Raw genomic sequence first — 25,568 nt, forward strand, 5'->3', positions numbered from 1 at the left:
ACAAAAGCTGACGTTTCGGGCCTAGACCCTTCATCAGAAAAGGGGGAGGGGGAGAGGGATCTGAAATAAATAGGGAGAAGTGGATCAAAGATGGATAGAGGAGAAGACAGATGGAGACGACAAGAGAGTTGCATTGGGAGAGCTTTGTTTCCCTGAGTTGATGTGCCTGCTTTGGGGAAGTCTACCCTGCAGACTACATGCCACCAGGCATATGGGAAGGATCCAACAATCAGCCTGTGTGACCATGTCATGGGCAAATCTTCCACGGCCAACAAGGCCAAACATGGGGTTTGAACCTGGAGCTTTTGGTCCAGAGGGAAGGATGCTACCAACTGCACCGCAACACCTCACTTTGGCAAAGCAAGCAGTTTCAATTCATTCAATTGGAACGTTGGACCAGGTGTAGGCCATTCAACCGCCTGAACCTGTTCTGCCATTCAATGGCTGACCAGTGCCTTAACTCCATACATATACCTGCCTTTGGCCCATACCCCTCAATACCCTGTGCTTAACAACATCTTATCCATCTCAGATTTAAAATTCACAACTGATCCAGCACCCACTGCCATTTGTGGAAGAGAGTCCCAAACATCTCCCAATCTTTGTGTGTAGATGTGCTCCCTAACATCGCTCCTGAATGGTCTGGCCCTAATTCTCAGACTGTGCCTCCCCCTCCTCTCTCCTCCCCAGTCTGGAATCCCCAACCAGTGGAAGTAGTTTATCTACACTGTCTGTTCCTGTTAATATCTTCTTGAAGACCTCCATCAGATCACCTCTTAACCTTCTGTATTCAAGAGGAAACAGGCTTCATTTGTGTAATCTCTCCTCATAACTTAATTCCTGAAGTCCAGGTATCATTCTTGTAAACCTGTGCTGTACTCTTTCTAATGCCAATACACCATTCCTAAGGTCTGGTGCCCAGGTCTGGTCACTGTACTCCAAGTGGGATCTAACTGCAACATAATGTCTGCATTCTTATTCTCCAGCCCTCGAAATAGAAAGGCCAGCATTCCATTAACTTGTTTGATTATTTTGTGCACTGATTTGTGGTATTTTAAAGATTTATGCGCCTGAACCACAAAGTCACTTTGGACATCCTCTGTACTTAACTTCATCTAAATACCCTGATCTATCCTTTTTCAGTTCAAAATCAATAACCAAACACTTTCTTACATTGAACTCCATCCATCCACAGTATTTTTGCCCATTCACTTAGTCAAATACTGAATATTTGATAGTATTCCTTTGTAATTTCATATTAATAACCACACTGTCTACATTACATTGTCTCACCAGCAAATCTGGATATGACTTTCTATTCCATTTTCCAAGTTATTAACAAATAATGTGAATAATTGGGGCACTAAAACAGCTCCTTATGGGATGCCAGGGTGGCGTGGTGGCTCAGTGGTTAGCACTGTTGCGCCATAGAGCCAGGGATGCAGGCTCAATTCGACCTTCGGGCAATGTCTGTATGGAGTTTGCACATTCTCCCCATGTCTGTGTCAGTTTCCTCCTATAGACCAAAGATGTACAGGTACGGTGGACTGACCATGCTAAATGGTTCAGGGATGTGCAGGCTAGATGTGTTAGCCATGGGAAATGCAGGGTTACAGGGATAGGGTCTGGGTGGGAGGTTGTATCCGGAGAGTCAGTGTGGACTCAATGGGCTGAATGGCCTGCTTCCACTTTGTAGGGATTTTATGACTAGTGGTCACATCCTGCCAATTCAAATACCCATGCATTATCTCTACTTTCTGTCACCCAACCATTTTCCCAGCTATGTCAGTAATTTGCTTTCAGGTCTGTGGGCTTCTGTACTGTAGTTAACCATCTCTTATATTCAAATGGGTTTTTGATGTCCATATAAACAACAGGACCTTTAGTCTCACTGAGCTTTCATAAATCAAAATCATTTCATGAATGCATGATCAGCCATGATTTAATATGAGGAGGTGATAGACAGATTTTTAATCAGTAAAAGTTCGAAGTGTTATGGACAGCGGGCAGGAAAGTGGAGTTGAGGCTGAGATGAGATAAGCCATGATCATGTTAAATGGCGGAGCAGGTTGGAGGAGCTGAATGCCTACTCCTGCTCTTTGTTCACATTTGCTAAGAGATCATCACCCATCTGGTGAAGACAATTTTAGCCTGTAGTGTATATACCAGAGAAACGGGGATAGTTCTCCTTGAGGAAGCATGAGGTTTAGAATCAGAGAATCATAGAATCCCTACAGTGTGGAAAGAAGCCATTCGGCCCAACAAGTCCACACGACCCCTCCAAATAGGGCGCTCAACTCCATGAGAGGCTTCAGAAGTATAGATAGGGAAGATCTTTCTCCCAACTGTAATTAAGGGATGCTGATTGAAATTAACGCTGAAGAATGAACTATAGAACAGTCGGAGGTTCAGAGGAATCTTAGGGTGTTCATCCACTGATCACTGAAAGCAGGAGGTCAGGTTAGAATCATAGAATCCCTTCCAGTCCATTTGGCCCATTGAATCCACACTGACCTTCTAAGGGCTTTCTACCCAGATCCACACCCTCCCTGTATTTCCCTTGGCTAACGCACCTGGCCTGCACATCCCTGGACACTATGGGAAATTTAGCATGGCCAATCCACCCTAACCTGCACATTGTTGGACTGTGGGAGTCAACCGGAGCACCCGTAGGAAATCCGCACAGACGCGGGGAGAATATGCAAACTCCACACAGACATTTGCCCAAGCTTGGAATCATAACCGCATCCCTGGTGCCATGAGACAGCAATGCTAACCACTGAGCGACCTCGCCAAGCAAGGTCAATAAGGTAGTTTCGATGAGTTTCTCATTTGAAGCATTGCTGATAAGAGAAGAGAGGGTACGTTGCACAGAACTTTGGTAAGTCCACACCTGGAGTACTGTGTGCAGTTCTGAATTATATGCGGGAAGGACATGGTTGAATTGGAGGCTGCGGAAGAGATTCACCAGGATATTGCTTGGACTGGAGTGTATGAGCTGGATAAGTGCAAGTGTTTATTCTAGAGCAGAGAAGGTTGAGGGGAAGTGACCTGCTTGACATAAATAAGACCATGAGGGGAATAGACAAGCTGAATAGAAAACAGCTGTTCCCTTTAGTTGGAGGGTCAATAACAAGGCGGGCGGGGGCGGCATAATTTTAAAATGAAAGGTGGGAAGTTTAGAGGGGGTCTGAGGAAAAGCTTTTTCACTGTGTTCGTAAACAAAGTGATTTCTAAATGACTGAGCCTTCCTTTTATAAGTCCAGCTGATTCACTGAAGCGCCTTCATGTGGAAACTCTTTTTACAGAGCTGGTCTGGCCTACAGGTAAGGTGGTGGGGGTCTGGAATGCTCAACCTGAGAGGATAGTTAGGGTGGGAAGATGTGAAAACTATTTGGATGAGTATCAACATTCAAGGACTACTGGGGTAGGATTATATTTTTGGTGGTACAGATGAGTGACTAAAGGGCCTCGTCTGTACCGTGTGATTCTGTGATTTTTTTTGTTTACTTTAAAACAGTGTGTTAGGATTTTGATTGCGCTGCCTGAGAGATTAGTGGATGTAGGTTTGGTAATAGCTCTACAAATGGAAGTTGTCTCTTACAAAAAGAAAGAGATGCAGGGCACCGGTGATAGAGTGGGGAAGTACATTAATCAATGGTTCTTTAATGAGCTGGCACAGGCAAAGTGGTCAGCCTGTGTGCCGAATGGTCCTATTCTCAAACTTGGTTCATGGGATATTGTTGAATGACGACAGTGAACGAATCCTGGCCATAACAAGGTCCAACCCACGCCTGACCTGTGTGGGAGTACCGTTATATTCACAAGACATTCCATGGGTTCTCTACACTTGACCATTGTCAGGGCTGGAGCAGGGGGCTGACCTCAACAAGGTGTAGGTCCAAACTGGCACGCTCACCTAATGCTGTGCCAAGTGCTTATCTACTATCTCTATCAACACCATCAAAGTCAGGGATTGAGGCGTAAACTGTATGGGGTACAAACTCTCCAAAGAAGTGAGTGGGCTACATTTATGTGCACCAATCTCCAACATGTCAAAAAATTGCAACAATTTGCATCAAAACTGCCCATTTAGTTTGGAAAAGGGAAGCGCCGTGTAAATGCAGCTTCTTTTTGTTATCAAGTGCATGTCTTGCTTCTTAGTCGCTTCCACCATCTGGAAGAGCAGCAGATGTATGGGAACACCATCACACACAAATTCCTCTCCATGCCCCTCACCACCCTGTCTTGGAAATATATCACCATTCTTTCAGTGCCGCTGGGTTAAAATCCCTGAACTCCCTGCCTAACAGCACTGTAGATGTGCCTAAATGAAAGTTTAGAAAGCCCAACACCATCTTTTCAAGGACATTAGGGAATAACCAATAAATATCAGCCTTGCCAACAACTCTCACATTCCAAAAGATAAGAAAAAATATAAATATAAAAGCCCCTACTTGCTGCTGTTTTCCTACCTCAACTGTCCAGCATATTTCCTGTGCAGACTCCTACAGGACCACGCACGTGGGGACAGTGCAGGATTCAACCTAAACTCTATGTAAAATGAACGGCTCAATGAGAGGGAGATTGGTGACAAAAGATTGTGAATGTTTCTGGGAAAGTTGCAAAAAGGAGTCAACTCATTAAGGGCCTTTGTCAAGGCCAATGGGGAGAATGGCCAAGAGGCAGCAGGGATCGCTGGGGTGTGGAAGCAGCCTATTTAGCCTAATGAGTCCACACTAGCTTTCTGAGAAGCACCCCACACAGACCCACCTGTAACTGTGCATTTCCCGTGGCTAATCCTCACATACCTGGACCCTATGGGTAATTTGGCATGGCCAATCCACCTAGCCTGCACATCTTTGGACTGTGGGAGGAAACCGGAGCACCCAGAGGAAATCCACGCAGACACGGGGAGAATGTGCAAACTCCACACAGACAGTGACCGGGTGGAATCGAACCCAGGTCCCTGGTGCTGTGAGGCTGCAGTTCTGACCACTGAGCCAGCCTGAATGAATGTACCATATATACCTTGTTTGATGACATCTGGATCAGAACCAGGGTTACCCAGAAAGCAGCTGACCATGTTTGCTGTTTCCTGACACTAGATCCTCGGGCCAGACTGCAGCGATGGAAGATCCAAGCGGTTTAGAACCTGTACCTCACTCTGAAGCAGATTGGAAGCCATAGATCACTCAGGCCAGCCCTATCTGTATGGCCCAGAGTACAACTCCATCTCTGTCAATCCTCACCTCATGGCACAGGTTGTCATCAGGATTTTGATACCTGAGTACCAGAATGCTACCACCAATTTGTTTCCACTAGCTTGTATAATAGTGCAGAGAGCTTCTGCATCCTGGGAACCAATGTGGGCAGTATTGTATGGGTATGGCATGCCTGTGCCTTAAAAGGGTTAGATTTTCCACTACTGTCAATCATTGCCTACCTCAATGGGATATCATGTATTGATCTTATGATGTGGGTCTGTTTGAAGCAATAGAGATGGTGATCAGATGTATAATAATTAGTACCTGATGAACATCAACTGCAAATATTCTTGTTTTTGGACACAGAACACAATATTGTATCATTAATGTGTAACTGATACGTTTAAATATGAAATAAGAATGCTGCAAGTTGTAACGGTCAGGTTTTTGTTGGAGTTCCAATGGAATTGTTTCTAGGTTGGTTGTGTTTCCAAGTGGACCAGAGGCTCTTAGCTCACCAGCGCTGTATGTTTTATTATCCACCAAAGGGAATCAGGCAATGCTGAGAACCCCAGGGGAACTTCCTCCTAACTCCCTCCTGAGGGACGTGATGGCTTAGTGGTATTTCACTATTAACCCGGAGATCCTGGGGACCTGGGTCTAATCCCATCTCGGCAGATGCTGGAATTTGCATCCAATAAAAATCTAGATTAAGAGTCTAATGATGATCATAAAACCATTGTTGATTGCCAGGAAAAAAAAACATCAGGTTCACTAATGCCCTTTAGGGAACGAAGCTGCCATCCTTACCTGGTCTGGCCTACATGTGACTCCAGACCCACAGCAATGTGGTTGACTCACTGGGCAGTTAGGGATGGGCAGTAAATACTGGCCTATCTAACGACATCCTCATGTGGTGAATGAATAAAAAAAACTGTATAGACCTGTGCCAGCACCTCTTATAGGTCAGCCCTGGCACCGGGACAAGAATCACAGAATCATGCCTTACGGGTAGTATCAGGCTATTGCCTCTCAGGTTGGCATTGGTAAGGAGGGCTTTGTTGGGCAGAGAGGCCTGGGTCTGCAGTTGTTCTCTAGGTCAATGCCAGGTGGTCTGCCTTGTTTATGAGAGAGATTTCGATACAACTGATTGGCTTGCTGGGCCATATCTGAGTGAACTACATGGAGCACAGATTCCCTTAAGATTTCCCATCTTAAAGACATCAGTGAACCAGGTGGGTTTTCACACCAACCAATGGGCTTTGAATCCCGGATTTAAGACTTGAGTCCAAATTTGGATCTGAGGCAGGATTTGGACTTACGTCCTCGAGCATTGGACAGGGCTTTTGGATTACAAGTCTGTCGATAATTACCACTGCCTCCCCTGACCAGTCAAACGTGATAACATCGAGAAAGAAGATTTTCAGCTGGTATCCTGGCACCACATGGCACAGATCACCCGTTGGCCTCCTGTTCCAAAAGATTGACGCTAGAGCCACGTGTGACGGCAACAGAAGGCAAAGTGCCAATCTGTCAAAAAGAATCAATGGTCAACCAGCAACTTTACTCTTACGCAAAGCCAAGCCAAGAGTGGCACACCGTGACTGCAGGAAATGAATGTTTTATGCAGCTATTGGCATATCATACCGTTCTTCTCCGAGAGGGCCATTCCCAGTGGGAATGGTGAGGCTAATGGTTCAGCAGGACGTGGGAGAATGGACGCAATGGTTCCTGAGAACATCAAGAGTTTTTAAAAGAAAATTGTCTAAGAATGTAATTTAATGCAAAAATAGCCGAGGCATGCTTTACCTAAAATTGCACAGAATGCCCTGCACTGGGATAGGCCCTACCAAATGCTTTTTTAAAAATTCATCTTCATGATGTGGGCATCGCTGACTGAGTCAACATTTATTGCCCCGTCCCTAGTTGCCCCTTGAGAAGGTGGTGGTGAGCTGCCTTCTTGATCCGCTGTAGTCCATGTGCTGTAGGTTGACCCAAAATGCACTTGGGGTGGGAGTTCTCCTGTACTAGCCTTTCTTGTCCACACAAACATCCTTCGACTCACATTAAATCAGCCTGTTACAGCCTCCTTTCTCTCAGGCCCAAGCTGGGCATGAGTTCAAATCCACCATACCACCTGTTGGAATATAAAGCAAGTGTCAGTAACCATGATGACTGCCATCAATTGTCATAAAAACCCATCTGGCTCACTAATGTCTGTCAGGGAGAGAAATCTGCCACCCTCACCTGATCAGGCCTCCATGTGACTCCAGGCCCACAGCAATATTGTTGACCGAAGCGGAAACAGAAATCGCTGGAAAAGCTCAGCAGGTCTCGCAGCATCTGTGAAGGAAAAATCGAAGTTAACGCTTCATGTCCGGTGAACATTCCCCAGCGCCCCTGGAACTGAAACGTTACAATTGATTAGGAGACCTGCTGAGCTTTTCCAGCAACTTCTGCTTTGATTTCTGATTTGCAGCATCTGCAGTTCTTTCAATTTTTAACGTGGTTGACTCTTGGCTACCTTCTGAAATGGGTTAGTGAGCCAGTCAGCTCAAGGTTAATTAGGGGTAGAATCCCTACTCTATGGAAGAGGCCACCCCAACCCTCCGCAGAGCATCCCACCTGACCCACCTCTCTACTGTATCCCTGTAACCTTGCATCTCCTATGACTAAGTGGCACATCCCCAGACACAATGAGCAATTTAGCACAGCCCATCCACCGAAACTTTGGGCTATGGGAGGAAACTGGAGCACCCGGAGGAAACCCACGCAGACAGGGGGAGAACGTACAAACTCCACACAGACAGTCACCTGAGGCTGGAATCCAACTAGCGCCCCTGGCGCTGTGAGGCAGCGGCGCTGACCACTGAGCCACCGTGCCACCTGTGTGGGCATCAAATGGGTGGGTATGCCAGTGATGCCCACATCCCATGAAATTGGATAACAATGAATTAATCCCCAGCTACCCACCTGAGAGAAGGCATATACAAATCTCCTGGGCCTAAACTCCAGCCCGTCCCAACCCAACCTCCCTTTTACCTTGTCATTGGTCAGACCGGCCGGCTCTTACTTCACATAATTTATCAAATCTGCAGCTTGGATGGCTGGTGTTAAAGTCTAAAGCTTGAAGAAGCAGGAAGCATGAACAGTGTTGAGAGATGGGTAATGCAACTGGTTGTTACATTAGCCAAATCTGTCCCGAGAGCAAGGGCTAGCGTCTATTTCCACACAGCGTGGTGAAGAGTTTATTTCTCCTCCAACTGTACGGGCTTCAAATCAAATGACCTTCTGCAAACCAGATTAGGACCTAATGAGTTCAACCTCACTGCAGATAAAACAGGACAATCACTCTGAAATTGCCCATCCCACTCGGTAACAACACAAGGATCACCACTGTTTATAAATGTGAAGGCACACACTGAGGTCTTTAGGGTCTGCTGATTGGGGAACTCAATTTGTTTTCTCACAGAGAAAAGAAGGTTAAAAGGAAACATGGTGTAAATTTTGAAAACACCAAGAGAATTGAAGATGCCGATTTCAGCCCATTAGTTTGGACTAGGAGCAAATAACCCAAAGGAGTGTAATTATAATAAAAATGGGGCATAATTTGGTGCAAGAGGTGCTTCCTCTTTCCACATGTTTGAATCAATTCAGGTAAAAATCTTCCGGTTTGAGGCGACCTTTTGTTTCACAGAAGGAGCCAGATGACTATTTGGACAGGAGTGTGCAGAAAAAAGTGAAGAGATACAGCATGGAGAGTGCTGGAGAACTGAAGAAATGTAAGGAACAGAGCCCACTGAATGTGAAGCATGCAATATGAAGCTGAATAATCCCATTTCTTTATCTTGTTTCGAGCTGTCTGACCTCAGTGTAGTGCTGGGGAATTTCAGACACCCTGAATCAACATTAGAAATGGCTCAGTTAAAAGCTCCCATTAACCCTGTCCTGGTAATGTGCATAACATTGTACCATCGGCTGTGCACCATCTATTTTTGGGTCAACTTAGTGCTTTGATCATCCCCATTAGAAACTCAGAGATTATTCAAGTCCATTTCACTTTGTGCTTTTTTTTAGATTGAGCAGGAAAGCAACTGTGTGGTGAATTGCACGTTAACAGGCAAAGCGCATAAAAGGCAAGCTTACATCAAAATACTGTGGCGAGTAGGACAGAGGGAGAGGGCTACATCAACATGGAGTTGGAAGAGTAATTAAAGTCTTGTATCCCCTGTAATTTCTCTCAACAGATGCTGCCAGACCTGCTGAGCTTTTCCAGCAATTCCTGTGAGCAGGTTTCAGATCCTGCTGCAACAGTAGTAGGTTTTGAAATGTCTTCTAACTAGAGACACAGAGCATTAACATTTAAGACCATCTTCAGAGACTGATTGAGCAAACACCCGTATAGGATTCTGTCCTGAGAATGTTCTGCGCAAGCAGCCAAAATAAATGTGGAACTTTTCTCAGCCTCTGAGCTAATAGGCACAGAGCCAAGAAATAGTGAATAATTCTCTTCATAGAGTGAGTGGACAGATGCTTGAAATTCCATTGATGAACTCATTGAACTGACATGCGAGGTCGAAGCAGGGGCTTCTCTTCTGAAAACTCTTGGGTTTCTGCAATCCAAACATTGCTCAGACCCTGATTGGAATGATGAGAGGGAAGATTCAAGAAAGGGAGTCACACCTTTCAGGGGAAGTAGGCTGGAGATTGCAAAGCCTTGGGGAGAAACAGTGGCTCGGTGCTTAGTACTCCTATCTCGTAGCAGGAGGGAGCTGAGTTTGATTCCAGCCTTAGCTAGCTGTCTGTGCAGAGTTTGCACATTCTTGCTGTGTCTGTGTGGGTTTCCTCACACAGTCTGCAGATGCTACCAGGCTCCCTGCTTGGTGGCTCCCCTCAACATCTTCACCTGCTGCTGGGAGCTCTGTACAAGTGGATAGTAAATAAACCGAGTAACTATCCTTTTTAAACACTACAATTGAATCTCCTTCCATTATCTTTTCAGACAGTATATTCCAGAGCATGACAACATGCCTTGTTAACAAATATCTTCCTCTTCTCCTCTTGGGGTCTTTACAAAAGCATTTCAGACCGTGCCTTCTGGATACCAACTCTTATGATCCGTTGGCATAGTTCTGTGCCCTGCATTCTCTCTGGCCACTGTTTTTTGCTGCAGATACAGGGCTGTGCCTGCCCCTCTGCCAATAAACAAGTTGTTACTAATGCTGACTGATAGATGTTGAGTGCACAGTGCAACATTCAGTGTGGGAGCAAAGAGCAGTATTTTCCCTGTGCTTCTTGTATCCCGTGATGTAACTCTTAGCCAAAAAAAGGTAATAGAATGAACAACATGATTTGCCAGCGCTGTGGGAGGCTGAGATGTAGTATTCATATCAGGTGTCTTCAAAGTTTTGGTAAAGATCTGTAGCCCGGGCTGTGGGTGAGGATGTTGACTTGCTCGCCAAGCTGGCTCGGTCTCGTTCAGATGTTTCGTCGACCATGCTAGGTGGCATCATCAGTGAGGCATCCCGTGGTTCCATAGCAACCTTCCCAACACAGACAAGCAAAGCCGCATTAGGACACTATTTAAGCTGGCCAGGACACACTGCAACACCCTGGAACTATGCATAAAAGAGGAACAGAACTTATATAAACGCCTCGCTGCAAACGGCTATTCCCGCAACTTCATCCACAGATGCCTACTAAATAGACAACAGGAGGACACAGTACGCCCCTAACACACTGGCCACACTGCCCTTCATCAGGAACATATTGGAACTGACAGCAAAACTCCTGTGACCACTAGGAATCACAGTGACCCACAAGCCCACAGCCAGGCTGTGACAAACACTCACAAGGATTAAAGACCCCATTCCCACAATATGCAGAATGAACGTGATTTACAAAATACCATGCAACAACTGCCACAAACCTTATATCAGACAGACAGGAAGGAAACTAGCCATCAGAATACATGAACCTCAGCTAGCAGCAAAATGGCATGATGAACTCTCCTCAATATCTGTACACTCAGACAATGAAGGCCATCAGTTTAACTGGGACGAGGTAAACATTGTAGTCCAAGCTGAACATAGACATGCTCAGGAATTCCTAGAGGCATGGTTCTCCACCTGTAATGCAATCAAAAAACACATAGAATTGGATGCCATTTACAAACCCATACAGAAACAAAACCAGGAATGACAGTACCTACCATAATGGACCGGACAGTATAAATTCCAAGCAAAGTAGAATAACATCACTTCATCAGAGGCGCCACTAACGATGTCACTAGCATAGTGCTGAAATGTCTGAACGAGAACAAGCCAGCTCAGTGAGCGAGTCAACAACGTCATGTCAGGGGTCCAGTTATTCAGAAACAAGAGCTAATATACATGAGGACATTGACTCAAATCACACCACGTTAGCTGGTGCAGTTTTAATTTTATTGACGAACATGGAATTGAAAGCTAGTCTCTGGAAACTTGGCCATGAAACTAACATTGATTGTGGTAAAACTTACCTGTTTCATTAATGTCCTTTGGGGAAGGAAATCCGCCCTCCATACCTGGTCTGGCCTACACGTGACTCCAGACTCACAACAATGTGGTTGCCTCTAAACTGCCCTCTGAAATGGCCATAGCAAGCCACTCAGTTCAAGGGCAATTAGAACAGGCAATAAACAGTGACTCTGCCAATGTAAGAACTGATAGAGTAAGTAAAATTTCAAAAGCATGAGGAAAAGCCACAGGAGCCCTGGAGAAAAATTGGGAAATAGTTTGCAGCAGCTGTCTGATCCCAGCTTCAGTAACTGTTTTAATATTAGGCAAAACAGAGATTTATCACCAAGGAATTGGGACTAAAAGTTCTGGCCATGTAGGTAAGTGGAGAATTGTTGGAAAAGTTTTTTCCTTTATGCCCTGCCTGTGCCTCTCGTAATTTTCTACATCTCAATCAAGTAGCCCTTGCTCTGAGCAAAACAATGCCAGTCTGTCCAATCTCTTTACATAACTGAAACTCTCTAACCCAGGCAACATCCTGGTATCACTTCACTTGGCAACAGAAGCCGTGGTTGCAAGCCGACAGTGAGCAATGTGGCCTGGATTAAATGGACACCTCTTCCTCAGCAATTGTACTGCAGGGTTATCCTGTTAGATCCTTACCACTTCCCATTTCCCACTTCTGTTGAAATCTTGCCAACAGATTGAGATCAGGGGGTTAGCACGCAGGTAGTGTATGACCGCGCTAATGTACTCGGGTCATGATGCTGATATAGTTTGAGTGAAGAGAGCTCAGTCTAAACAAAGATTGAGCAGAAGATGGGATATAGTAGTGATGGGATATAGTCCAAGCCGTAGCAATGGGGACTGGGTCTGTGCCGGGCATAAGAAAGGCTTCAAAAAAACTCTTAACTCATCAGCTCTGGCAAGGTCATTGCATTTTTGTTCTGCTCAAGAAACTTGTGATAACTTCATGTACCCAGAGACCATTATTGGGGAGTGGACCTCGGTATTACTGTAGTGCAGTATTTTCAAGACTGAAATTGATTTATAGGCACTAAATCAGTTGGGAATATAGGGAGCAGGCAGGGAAATGGAATTGATGTCCAAGTTCAGATCATCCGGCAGAGGAGGCTTGGGGGCCTATGAAATGCACACAGTCCTGTTTCTTGACATTAACATTAACTCCACAACAGTATCTGAAACCCCAGCTAGACATTGGCTAAAGGGATCTAGAGGGGTTTACAAAAACAGCATTTTATCACTTTGTTGAAGATAAAAACTTACACCCCCTCTAAGATTCTGCGGGCTGCTTCGAAATGATAACATCCACCTTGGATTCACTTCCCCTGCAACTGGCAAACTGTTTAAATCATAGGGAGATTCTTAATGATTCTGGATCCGAACTTGAAAATGGGCCACGCTGCAAATGGTTGGAGTTTCGGATACTAAGCTTGCTGATCAGCCCCCTACCCCAGCCATCACACCACACCACACTATTGAAAACTTGCCCCAGTTTTCCATTGCGTCGTTACATAGATTCCAGGTAAGATAGACAATGTATCTCTAAGACATCACAGCATGTGATGCTCCAGTTATGAAGACCCTGGTTTTCAATCATTCCCTCCTCCATATAATGGAGCTGGTGTGGTGTGTTCAGTCAGTCAGAATGTAACTATAATAGTCAGTGAGCATGGCTATGTATTAGTTGAAAATATATTATTTCACATGCTTGGTATTGTTAATAAACTTTAAGAAATCTGCCCATAGAGGTGCAGAATTAACACAAACCCCAATTGTTGTGGTGTATGTTACTTGACTTAAGACATAGAAAAGCACTGAGTAAGTATTTCACACAGGAAACCAAGCCACTGTAATTTAAATATTTAGAATAAAGTTATGCAAGAAATACTGGGCAGGAAAATTTGTGATTTATACATAGATTAATATTTATTTTGGAGTTGGGTTTTGAATTGGGGGCACATGAGTTTTGGTCCGTGTCTATGAAGGAGTTTGAAGATTAATTTATAAGGCTTTCTGAGCTCATGGCTTGTTTAGAGACAGTGTGAAGTGGATAGTTCTTGCAGGCTAATGGAAATTTGTTTACATCGGGAGAGTTTGTATGAGCAACCAAAGTAAATAGAAAAATTAGTTTTGGTTAGAAGGATCCGAAATAATGTTGGTTAGGCTTAAGGGAAACACCTATATCTTGTAAAATTCTTTTGGTTTCTATTTGTGGGACAGGTTTGAAGTTGAACATGTGAAATATTTCCTCCTGAAGAAAAGAGATTTTTTTCAGAATGGTTAAGAAATAGGTTACCTCTGTGAAAGGAGTTTGGCTTGTAAGCTCCAGAACAGAAGTAGTTTGTTATAACCTGGAAGGGATTATTTGAAGCTGAGAAAGTCTAAGCTCTGTTGCATAAAAACTCAAGGAAGAGGCTATCAGATTCCCAAACTGGGAACTGAAACATCAATTAAATACTGTAGGTATGAAATGGAAGAAAATTCTCTCTGCTGTTAGTACTGGAAAGGAATGTTGTTAGGACATAAGAACTAGGAGCAGGAGTAGGTCATCTGGCCCCTCGAGCCCGCTCTGCCATTTAAAAAGATCATGACTGATCTTTTCATGGACTCAGCTCTACTTACCCACCCGCTCACCATAACCTTTAATTCCTTTACTGTTCAAAAATTTATCTAGCCTTGCCTTAAAAGCATTCAGCGAGGAAGCCTCACCTACTTCACTGGGCAGGGAATTCCACATATTCATTATCTTTTGGGTGGAGAAGTTCCTCCTCAACTCAGCCCTAAATCTGTCTCCCCTTATTTTGAGACTAAGCCCCCTAGTATGAGGTTCACCCACAGGTGGAAACAGCAAATTGGGTTTACAATGAGTTAGGAAATCTTTAAACATCTTACACATGACTCGATTGGTTTATTCTATTTTAATAATAAAGCATTGCATAATGAATTTTTATTTTATTGTCAGAACTAAATCTGCAATCTTGCATGTTTGTGTCTTTCTATGAAAGGCACCTCATGACATTGCAAGAACAAAATACATTCAATCAAGCCAGATCTCAGTCTGGATTTGAACTTGTCAGTAATAACATCATTAGGGATCACAACAAAATATATATGTTTGAGGGTAATTGCATGACTGTGGACAGGGAATGGGTATGCCAGTCAATAGGAATGTCATAATGATTGTACGAATTTCCCAGCCTCCAATCCTACTCAGCGGAATGCCACTGATTTAAAACTTTTCCTGCATGAGTCTCCAGTACACTGGAAATCTTGTTTTGTCTAAACCCTGTCGATTCTGTAGCAGTCTATATCCTCTACTCTGATGCATGCATTACTCCATCAACTCTGCAAAAGATATATTTCTGATGTGGCTGCTGTTATAAACTCTCTGAATTCAGCACATAATTGCAAAATGGTCTATTTTCAGAAAAAGGCCAATTATGTATTTGAGATAAGGGCGTTGTGAGAGGGAGGCTGGGAGCAAGGTTCTTGGTATTTTCCTGTACCTGAATTACAGAGTTCTCACTGTAATAATACTGATTGCTGACGCTTGTAGTCCATGTGCTGACTTGTGGTTGGTATTCACATCCTGATTCCAGTCCACCTGTAGCCATTTCCATAATTTGAAGTATTGCAATTAATGGAAACAGAAAGTGTTGGAGCAACGTAGCTGGTCTGGCAACACCATGGAGCAAGTCTACGCTTCAATACAATTGTCTTTTTATATATCCTTTTCTTTCAGGACTGTTTAAGTGGGGAGGACATGACGAGGAGTGCCTTTCAAATCTTTCCCCTCTCACCTTCATCACCCTGTCCCACCTTCAAGGCAAACGGCCAGCTCTTCCTGGATTCCATGTGATCTAACATTGCTAACCAGGGTACCATGTGGAACCTTGTCAAAGGCCTTGTTGAAGTCTACTCTCCCACAAGTCCTCGGGCAAGCTCCTTGTAACGATTCCCTCTTCATTGGCTTCGGTGCCATTAAGCTGAATGCTGCCACCCTTCCAGCTTTTGGACCAGTCCCTGTCATCTGCCTTACTGATCGCTACTAGGCATGGGCACAAGCAACAAAACCCTTTCCACAGGAATGGCCAAGTGTACTTGGAATGTCAGGCCGGGAACTTCTATCCTTCTGGCAAAGTTCAACTCCATAAATTTTGTTTAACCATGACCTCCCATTCCAGGGAATTTATTTCTGCGCTCTCCCCCACCCACCATCCTAAACTTGGAAAAGGTCAACTGAACACAATTTCAGGTCAGAGATAGTAAGAACTGCCGATGCTGGAGTCTGAGATAACACAGCATGGAGCTGGAGGAACACACCAGGCCGAACAGTGTCAGAGGAGCAGGAAGGCTGACGTTTCAGCTTCTTCAGAAAATTTCAGGTCACCTCTGCTCAGCCTGTGTGTAAGCTTTGCCACTCATACTCCAATTCAGCCAATGTCCTCCTTTCACGCAGCGTTTGTTTAAACCCCTCGAGATTACGGTAGTAATCCTGCAGTCCCGGTGCAAACCGATTCTCGCATGTGGCTGTGGTTTTTAGATCTTAATGAATACAAGTATTATAAAGCAAAGAATTGCAGACCTGTGACCGGAACAGTTCTGGACTTGAAATGTTAGCTCTGTTTCTTTTTCCACTGATGCTGCCAGATCTGCTGAGGTTCTCCAGCACCTCCTGTTTTTGTGTGCTTAATGAATGCCAGTGTTAGCTCACCGTCTGTTACATGCTCAATAGCCTTATATGCTAGATAGCAAATCTTTGAATATTAAACCTTGCCCCAGGCTTATTAATCTTATCCCTGCATTCTCAAAGTTCAAGTTTAAATGAACTATCTTGTCGTTTTGCACATTATTGGCTTCCCTCTGCACCGAACCCACAAGGATGGGGGGGAGGATAGGATCAGATCCCAGCAGCACCGATTAAACCCAAACCTGCATTGGCCCATGAGTCTGTCGGAAAGTTCAGGGTTCAAATCCTACCAGAGCTCATAGTCCGGGCTGACACTCCATCACTGTCCTGAGAGAAAGCTGCCCTGAATCTTAAGTTCTCAACTTTGGGTTGAGCTGGCCATTTGAGTCTCTGCCTGCTCCCTCCGGCAAGTGTCGAAGGAAGAAAGAAGAATACAAAGGAGGACTGACAATTCTTGTTGATGTGCTGAGCATGATGCCTCCTTTCAGTAACATCATGTTATCAGGATGTTCACCTATTGACCTCCTACAACCCCTTCCATCAGGCAGAAGTATCCCGAACACACACACAAGTAGGTTCAGGAACATCTCTTTTCCAGCCGTTATCAGACTGTTGAATGGAATTTAGCCTCATATAATGTAACTTGTAAGCCTCTAAGTCTTTTTGATCTTTGCTTGCTGTGATCTGCCTGTACCGTTGGTAAACAGAGCTTTTCATCGTGACAATCAATCAGTAGATTATTGCTGTCTGTGTGCAAATGGGGTGACAGAAAAGTGAGGAGGGCTATTTGGGCTTCATTCTTTTCCTACTCCCACTGTGAGAATTTCAAAACAGGGCACTGGATTCGCAATTCAATATTCATTTGCCCGAGCAGAGAAAGTAGCCAGTCAGCTTTCTTGAGGTCGTTTTTTGCTAAATCCCAATTGGGTAAAAGAGTTTTAAAAAGTGAAAAAACTACCTCATTTCTACTAACCAGTGCAAAGACACACACAAGCAGACAAGCAGGCAGGGAAATATACCATTACAGGGTGTAAGGCCAAGTGAAAAAGGTACTCAAGGCAATAAAAGTTTGCTGGTGGGTCCGGAGCTTTCAGTTTTCACCGAGCTCAGTTGCTTTGCTACAGTGGCCCCTCTCCCAGAATTGCTGTCACTGGGTCGAACCAGTCAAGAGGGTTTTCTGACAGTGTTACAAATTCACAAGCAGGGCTCACCTCTTTCAGAGTGTAGTGATCAGCTCGCTGGACCTTATAGAATGTGAGTTCTCTGCTTGGGGCTGATAACCTGGTCCAATCAGGGAGCCCTGGCTGGCAGAAATAAACAGGAGGGCCAGGGGTTCTATTCACCCTGAGAGCTGGCTCTGTGCTAGCTGGGTCATAAGTTGCATGCTAGCTGTTGTACATTTGAAACAATATCTCATTTGGCCTTGAGCCCATGATTTCACAAGTTATGAAGCAGAAAGCTGGAATTTTGGCATTCTGAAGTCCACTGGTTGCTGTGGAACTCTTTTCAAATGTTAAAATCTGCCCAAGGCTCCTTTAAATCGCTGAAATGATTTTCAACATGAGTACAGCCTAACTAGCTGAACTTTGAGTCCCGAACGTTGTGTGGAAAATCCCCAGGGAAAAGCCTGTGTTCTTTTAATCTAAGGATCCCAGGAATTTAAAGATTCCTCCAGCTTTGCCACTGACCTTTCTCGACCACCAAAATGGCATGCCAATGGGAAAATGGTTGGGAGGCACTGCTTCAGTCAGGGATAACACAGCGTGGAGCTGGAGGAACACAGCAGGCCAGGCAGCATCACAGGAGCAGGAACTTTGATGTTCCGGGTCTAGACCCTTCTTCAGAAATGGGGGAGGGGGAAGGGAGCCCTGAAATAGATAGAGAGAGGAGAGGTGGGGCTGGGGAAGGTAGGTGGGAGGGTGATAGGTGAGTACAGGTGGGCGGTGGTGGGGATCGGTCAGTGAGGAGGTTGGAGCGGATAGGTGGGAGAGAAGATGGACAGGTTGTGTCAGGTCAAGGGGGCGGGAGTGAGAGGGAGGGGTGGTCATGGGATGAGGCCGGGGGTGGGGAGATTTTAAAACTGTGAATTCTGTGTTTAGGCCGTTGGGCTGTAGGCTCCCAAGGTGGAATATGAGGTGTTGTTCCTCCAGTTCCTGGGTGGTGTCATTGTGACACTGGAGGAGACCCAGGGTAGACATGTCGCTCAGGGAGCGGGAGGGGGGAGTTAAAATGGCTGGCGAACGGAAGGTGCTGTCGTTTGTCGCGTACAGAGTGCAGATGCTCTAGAAAGTGGCCTCCTAGTCTCTGCTTGGTCACACTGATCTCTCACTGCTTCAGTCATTGCCTCGGTGGGGTCTCCACAGGATTTTGCTTCTCTATTGGAATAAAATGGCAATTCACTTATTCACAACAACTTCAGGTTAGCGTCATTTGTTTTTATAAAGACTGTCCCCAAATTAATGGCATATGCAGCATCTCTGCATCATCAATGCGTAGCCCACATTACATCAGTGGTGACACTTCCAAGGCCATTTGTGACTGTGAAGCACTTCGGAACATCCTATCAATAAAATGAGCAATGATCCCATATTGCCTCATCACATTCCTGCTCTGAACCACTCACTCACTGGAGGCTATTCATGCCAATCTCTTTCCAATCTAACTCACTGCGCCCATTGTTGACTCTGTGGCCTCTGTCAGTAGGTGATCTCTCTCAACATCTTCAAAAATGTATGACGACCCGTTAACAACCTTCTTACCAACCATGAACATAATATCGACAGAGCAAGTATTGGATTATCTGCAATTAACTAATGGTGAACCATTTGGGCCACTATGTTGGGTGACTCCGACAACATTGTCGTTGGCAGCTGATTAGAGATTGTCCGTTCTGCAGTTAACAGAAAAGGGATTGCCCAGTCTCCTTCACAGCGTCTTTTCTGATGACTTGTCTTCAGCAATCAGAGAAACTGACTGCATTTCTTATACCTGCGCATGTAGGGTGTCTAGCTGAAGTTATTTGCTGTGACCATTCATGGCGTATCTTAGTGCAGGCCCCAGACTAGCTGACTAGGCTGCCAGCTCCCCAGCACACTGGCATGTAGAAACCACAGGCTGAAGTGGGTTAACCCGGCCTTGTGTATTCTTGGAAAGGTGAAGCATAAATATATCTTTCACCCAGAACTGCTTTTCTTTCTGCCTATCATGTCCATAGTTTGGGACATAACACAAGGGCAATGACAATTCAGTTTCTTGAAAGGCATCTCTCCCTTTGAAGTCTTGCTGTGTAAGTTTCCCTTGACACCCTTCAAGCGTCACATTCCCCGACTACACCCTGAGCACAGTGTAATCCACACAGGGGTCTTACGGAGCTTCTGAATTTGTATCCTCAGCCATTTTCTGGATTGTATGTCTTACTCTTTATAAACAAATCACATGTGGTACTTAAAAATCCAATAAATCTGTGAGTAATCTGAGGTTATCATCTGTTTTAATGGCATTATCTCCTTTATCCCTGAAGAAACCAAATGCCCTAAGAACTGTGTTTCCAAAATCTTAATTCTGACCTCCAGCTGCAGCAGTGTTACTGCAGTTTCTGAATTTCTTAATTAATTCTCACCTCAACCTTTGATGCCCTGGTCCTGGTGACACAGCATTCACCCATCTCCTACCCCTTCATCTCAGGTCCTGTGTATCAAAGATATGGGAGGATATGCCGAATCATTGGTTTAACTACTAACTGTCCAATCTGCCTGGGTCCTTTGCTGGTTTGCTAGAACTGCTCACAACTCCATGACCCTCCTGGAATAGCGACACCCCCCCAACTTCTATCTACTACAAATTAAACACCTCACCCTATCTCCTCCATCCTCGTCTTGGGCTGCAAATGCGAGGGGTTCATTAATTTCTTTGATGCCATCCAATCGTCCACCTCCACCACCTCTCTCCTTTTTAGTTGACATAAACTTGCCCCTCAACCCTCAACGTTTGCTAATTGCCCCTTATTTCTCCTCATGTTGTCTCTGAGAGCCACCTGGAGCCCATTCCCACTAAGTTGCTGATCTCCCATCTTGCCATCCTGCTCCCCAGGTAGCTGAATTCTCAAGTCTTCAGGTGTTGTCCATCTCTCCTTTAAAGTTGCTGTCTTCACCTTTCTCTCCTCAAAGAAAAAAAAAGCCAGCCTCCTCAGCATTGGTCATTGGTGTTCCAATGTATGCAACTGATCTCACTATGGCTACAGTGTTGGCACCACCGCCACCTTCATAGATACCTCCCGGCTTGCTCAATATTTCCAATGCATTCTCTGTTCTCGCCTGTTTTTGTTCTTCTCAATCTAATGCCAGCCAGAAGAATGTCCTGGAGAGGGTTCAATTTCTGTTTCCAAGCCATCCGTCCCAGGAGTCAGCAAAGTCTCTATCCCCCACTCCCCTTAGCTCCCGAAAGCACGGCATTGACTTTCACAAGTTTGCTGGCACATGTCCAGTTCTATTTCCCTCAAATACCCCACTTTCGCAAAACCTTCTGACTTCCTATGAGGCGTTCGTTAATGGATGATCAGAGTTATATTGGGAAGCCTAAAGCTACTGGTTTCTGATTCCCATCCCAGGTTCCTCGGAGCCACAATATCAAAGTAAACCCCTGCTTTTCGGAAATATAGGCAAGGGAGCATGCGCCCCCAGAAATGAGTTTTCATCTTCAGGGCAAAAAAAAAGAAGGAAATTGGAAGATACAATAAAAATAAAAGCATTGAAAGCCCCTCAATCCTCTTTGCTCCAATGAAAACTGGTCGATTGCTATAATGCAGGGCCTTATGGATTGACAAAAGGCAGCCCTGTTGCTGTTCTCTGTTGGATATCGAATTGAGGCAAATTATCACACAAGCCTTCAAAAATAACAGGAAACCGTTCCTTTCAGTTGTACAGAATCTTCAAAGTTGTAAGATGTCCCAAAGTGCTTTGATAGCAGGATGAGCTGGCACCTCTACACCACAACCTGGCATCAAATCCAATTGCCTCATTAAACTGCTTAATCTCAGCATGCAACTGCAATATTCCTGATTGTCCATGCGCATGAATGTTATACCCTTCCACAATCTCCTTAAATTTTAAAGATTGCAAAACCTTTACTTCTGTTTATGATCATGACACTGCATGGATTCTGATTTGAATAATCTTGAACCCAGGCAGGTAGAACTCATTTGATGCTTCTTTGTTATTTATTTTCAATTGTTTTTATATGTTACACAATTGCAGATCACTCCCACAAACCCTGAGCTCTGTGACTGAAATGTTCATTCAAATGCCCAATCTGGCTCAGCGAGCATCTATCCCAAAGATTGTTGGGACAAGATCCACTCCAGAGAGGTGATGGCTAGTGGTATTATTGCTGGACTGATAATTCAGAAAGTTAATGTTCTGGGGACTATGCTTCAATCCTGCCATGGCAGATGGTAGAATTTGAATTCAATTTTTTTCAAAAAAAATCTGGAATGAAGCATCTAATGATGACTGTGAATTCATTATTGATCATCATAAAAACCCAAGGATATTCTTGTCAGATATCCAAATTAATGTTTTCCCATCAGCATAATGCTTCCTGAAAGCAAATGCTTAAAAGCCCATTCCCTGATGGGTCTCACTGGGGAGGCGATGGCCTAGTGGTACTATTGCTGGACTGTTAACTCAGAGACCCAGATAACATTCTGGGGTCCTGGGTTTGAATCCCACCACGTCGGATGGTGGAATTTGAATTCAATAAATATCTGCAATTAAGAGGCCAATAATGACCACGAATCCATTGCCGATTGTCGGAAAAACCCATCCGGTTCACTGAAGCCTTTTGGGGAAGGAAACTGTCGTCCTTACCTGGTCTGGCCTACTTGTGACTCCAGGTTCACAACATTGTGGTTGACACTTAGCTACCCTCTGGGAAATTAGGGATAATAAATGCTGCCTAGCCAGCGACACCCTTAGCCTGTGAATGAATAAAAAAACTTACAAAAGTCAATCTTACTGTGAACTTACCATCTGTGACCCAGCCCATGGAAGAGTCGGGTGGACTGCTGTCTGGGAGAGCATCAGTCACAAACTCACCACTCAAAATGCACACAAGGCATTAATCAGATTGCCAGACTGTTGTAGTGTCCCAGGGAGCGAGCTGAAAGGTCCCCAGTGTGGTCATAAATAACCTTATCCCTTGTATTGATTGTTCAGCACTTGGGAGAGCCCTTCAGGGGGTCTGCGATTAGTTAGTTTGTTAAACAGCTATTGTACCAAAATTCACATCCTTGAAGAGAGCAAACATTAAACAGTAAATACTCAGATGTAGTACAGGAGTTGGTGTTTCACGCAGGCTGGCCAGTTCTCGTTACGTGTTGATGTTGCAAGCATGAAAGCTATTTTTTTCTTACATCTATTCTAGGGATGCAGGCCTAAACCCGCATTGATTTTTTAAATTCGTTCACAGGGTGATGACATTTCTGGCCGGGCAGCATTTATTGTCAATCCCTAATTGCCCAGAAGGCAGTTCAGACTCAACCACATTGCTGTGGGCCTGGAGTCACATGTAGGCCAGACAAGGAAAAGATGGCAATTTCCTTCCCTAAAGGGACAATAGTGAACCAGTTGGGTTTTCCTGACAATTGCCAATTTTAAATACATTTAAGTCATCATTGGACAAGTATATGGACATACATGGAATAGTGTAGGTTAGATGGGTTTCAGATCGGTATGACAGGTCGGCACAACATCGAGGGCCGAAGGGCCTGTACTGTGCTGTAATGTTCTATGTTCCATGTTCTATGTATCACTATTAGACTCTTAATTCCAGATTTTTTATTGAATTCAAATTCCATCATCTGACCCTGGGTCCCCAGAGCATTATCTGGGTTTCAAGATTAACAGTCCAATACTGATACCACCAGAACATTGCCTCCCCACTGTTGCCCAGGCCTTGGGACCATTTCAGAGTCAACCACTTGACTGTGGTTCTGGAGTTACATGCAGGCCATTGCAGATAAGGATGGCATGTCTCCTTCACTATGGGAGGTTTTATTTTCTTATGACTCGGTGAGAATTAATCCCCAGAGCTAAGTGATTGTCTCCTCAGTTGCTGAGTTGAACGCGATGAGCTCCCCACCCACAGCCATAAATCTGTACAGGGGTCACTGCAAGAGAACGTGCTTTGTGTCTATCCACAGGCGAATACAGGTTTTACACAGCCCCTGTGGTGGAAGTTGGCTGGATAGGAGTCTTATCTGGTCTTTAACATGTTAAACAAGGATACACTGCTACTGTGGGAGCTCAAAACCTGCTATTCACCAGAAGAGTCTGGTCACTGTAGAGTAACGATACCTTTACTGAGGGACCACCGTACTGAGCATGAGACGAGTACCAGACCATGCAAAACTGAAGGCTAGGCCTCCAGATAAGGTGTCCTCTCTTACTATCATCTGTTTGAGAGCACCTGCTGCAAACCCACATTCCTCCTGCCCATGGCTTCTGTTCCTGCAGGATGCCTGTGAAGTCAGTCTTCCTTCAAATGGGATGCCAAGGTGGAGGGTGTGTTGGAGGTGAGATGTGCAACTCATTGTGTGTGTGAAAACCGAAAGAACTGCAGATGCTGTAAATCAGCAACAAAAACAAAGCTGCTGGAAAAGCTGATGAAGGGTCTGATGAAGGGTCTAGGCCCGAAACGTCAGCTTTTGTGCTCCTGAGATGCTGCTTGGCCTGCTGTGTTCATCCAGCCTCACATTTTGTTGTGCTGGAAAAGCTGAGCAGGTCTGGCAGCATCTGTGAAGGGAGAAGCAGAGTTAACATTTTGTGTCCAGTGACCCTTCTTCAGAACAGTACTGAAGAAGGGTCACCGGATCTGAAACATTAACTCTGTTTTTCCTTTCACAAATGCTGCCAGACCTGCTGAGCTGTTCCAGCAACTTCTGTTTTTGATCATTGTTTGTGTGTGTGTGTGTGTGTGTGTGTGTGTGTGTGTGTGTGTGTGTGTGTGCGTCTGTGTGTGTGTGTGTGTGTGTATGTCTGTGTGTCTGTGTATGTGTGTGTGTGTCTGTGTGTGTGTCTGTGTGTGTGTGTGTGTCTGTGTGTGTGTCTGTGTGTCTGTGTGTGTGTGTATGTCTGTGTGTCTGTGTGTGTTGGGTGGTGGGAAAACTAAGTGAGGGGGAGCGTAAATGGTGCTGTAGTTCCATGTTCATCATTACTACACTCGAGTACTTTATTCCAGATTTAATAATCAAATGAATTCAAATGTGCCCTTTGTGTCATTTGAATTCTCATCTCTGGACGTTTGCATTCCCAATACAATAATGCTACCACTATTTCCACTCCTCTCTCAGCTGCGTTGCTGAATATTTCTCATTTTAGCATTATCCTGAAATCCTCTCCCCGACCCTGGACCCGTGCCTTTTGAAGTAGAAGTCTCTCTTGAAGCGTTGTGATAAGCGTTTGGGTACGATGGTCTCAAAAGCTTTGCAATAAAAGCCTGACCAGACTTCCCTTCTGCTCATCTGTGCAGCTGTATGTCACTGATTCCTGTCCAAGTCTAACACTGCTGAAGTTTCCCAGGGAGCTACAACAGATCCAGTCTGCGTACATACGGGATTGGTGGGCATCTTAAGCCCAGTATTGGCAGGTGAGTCTTCTCTACACCATGTGACACTTGAAACATGACCACCGCACTATCCCTGGGGAGAGCTGAGATGAAAAGGGGACTGGAGATCTCCTAAGGTCAACAAGGGGAAATATATTCGGAAACATATCTCTCAATCCTTACTGCCGAATGCATACCCTTACCTCTATGCCCACCACCCCGTTTTCCAATTATTCTGTCAGAATTGGTTCTGATGGAGCTATGGGAGATGCTGCAAAATGGTCTACCAGCAAATTCCCCCTGGCAGAACTGAATTATTCCAACGCACCATCAACCTTTGGTGCGGAGAACCAATTGATGTATCTCAAACCTGAAGGCAGAATCACAGCTCAGAGCTGGAGAGTGTAAGTAAGGTCATGCAGAGGTAACGGGCAGGATTTCCAAAGCTCCAGGCATTTACAACGTGGAAACAGGCCATTCAACCCATTGAGTCCGTACCGACCTTCTGAAGAACATCCCACTCAGACCCACCCCCCTACCCTATCCCCA

General features: G+C 44.9%; 1 long non-coding RNA gene across 1 annotated transcript in view; it reads right to left on the minus strand.

Moving 5' to 3' along the window:
- Window positions 1-7,042: 7,042 nt before the first annotated feature.
- The window catches only part of LOC132210444 (uncharacterized), a 42,531-nt gene continuing 24,005 nt past the window's right edge, over window positions 7,043-25,568 (minus strand). Inside the window, exons 3-4 of the long non-coding RNA XR_009446577.1 lie at window positions 7,455-7,550; window positions 7,043-7,344 (exon numbers count right to left, since the gene is read on the minus strand). This is a non-coding gene — a long non-coding RNA (uncharacterized LOC132210444). The remainder of the gene's footprint in view (window positions 7,345-7,454; window positions 7,551-25,568) is intronic.

This window comes from Stegostoma tigrinum, chromosome 12 (genome assembly GCF_030684315.1).
Source record: "Stegostoma tigrinum isolate sSteTig4 chromosome 12, sSteTig4.hap1, whole genome shotgun sequence".
Taxonomy (NCBI): Eukaryota; Metazoa; Chordata; class Chondrichthyes; order Orectolobiformes; family Stegostomatidae; genus Stegostoma; species Stegostoma tigrinum.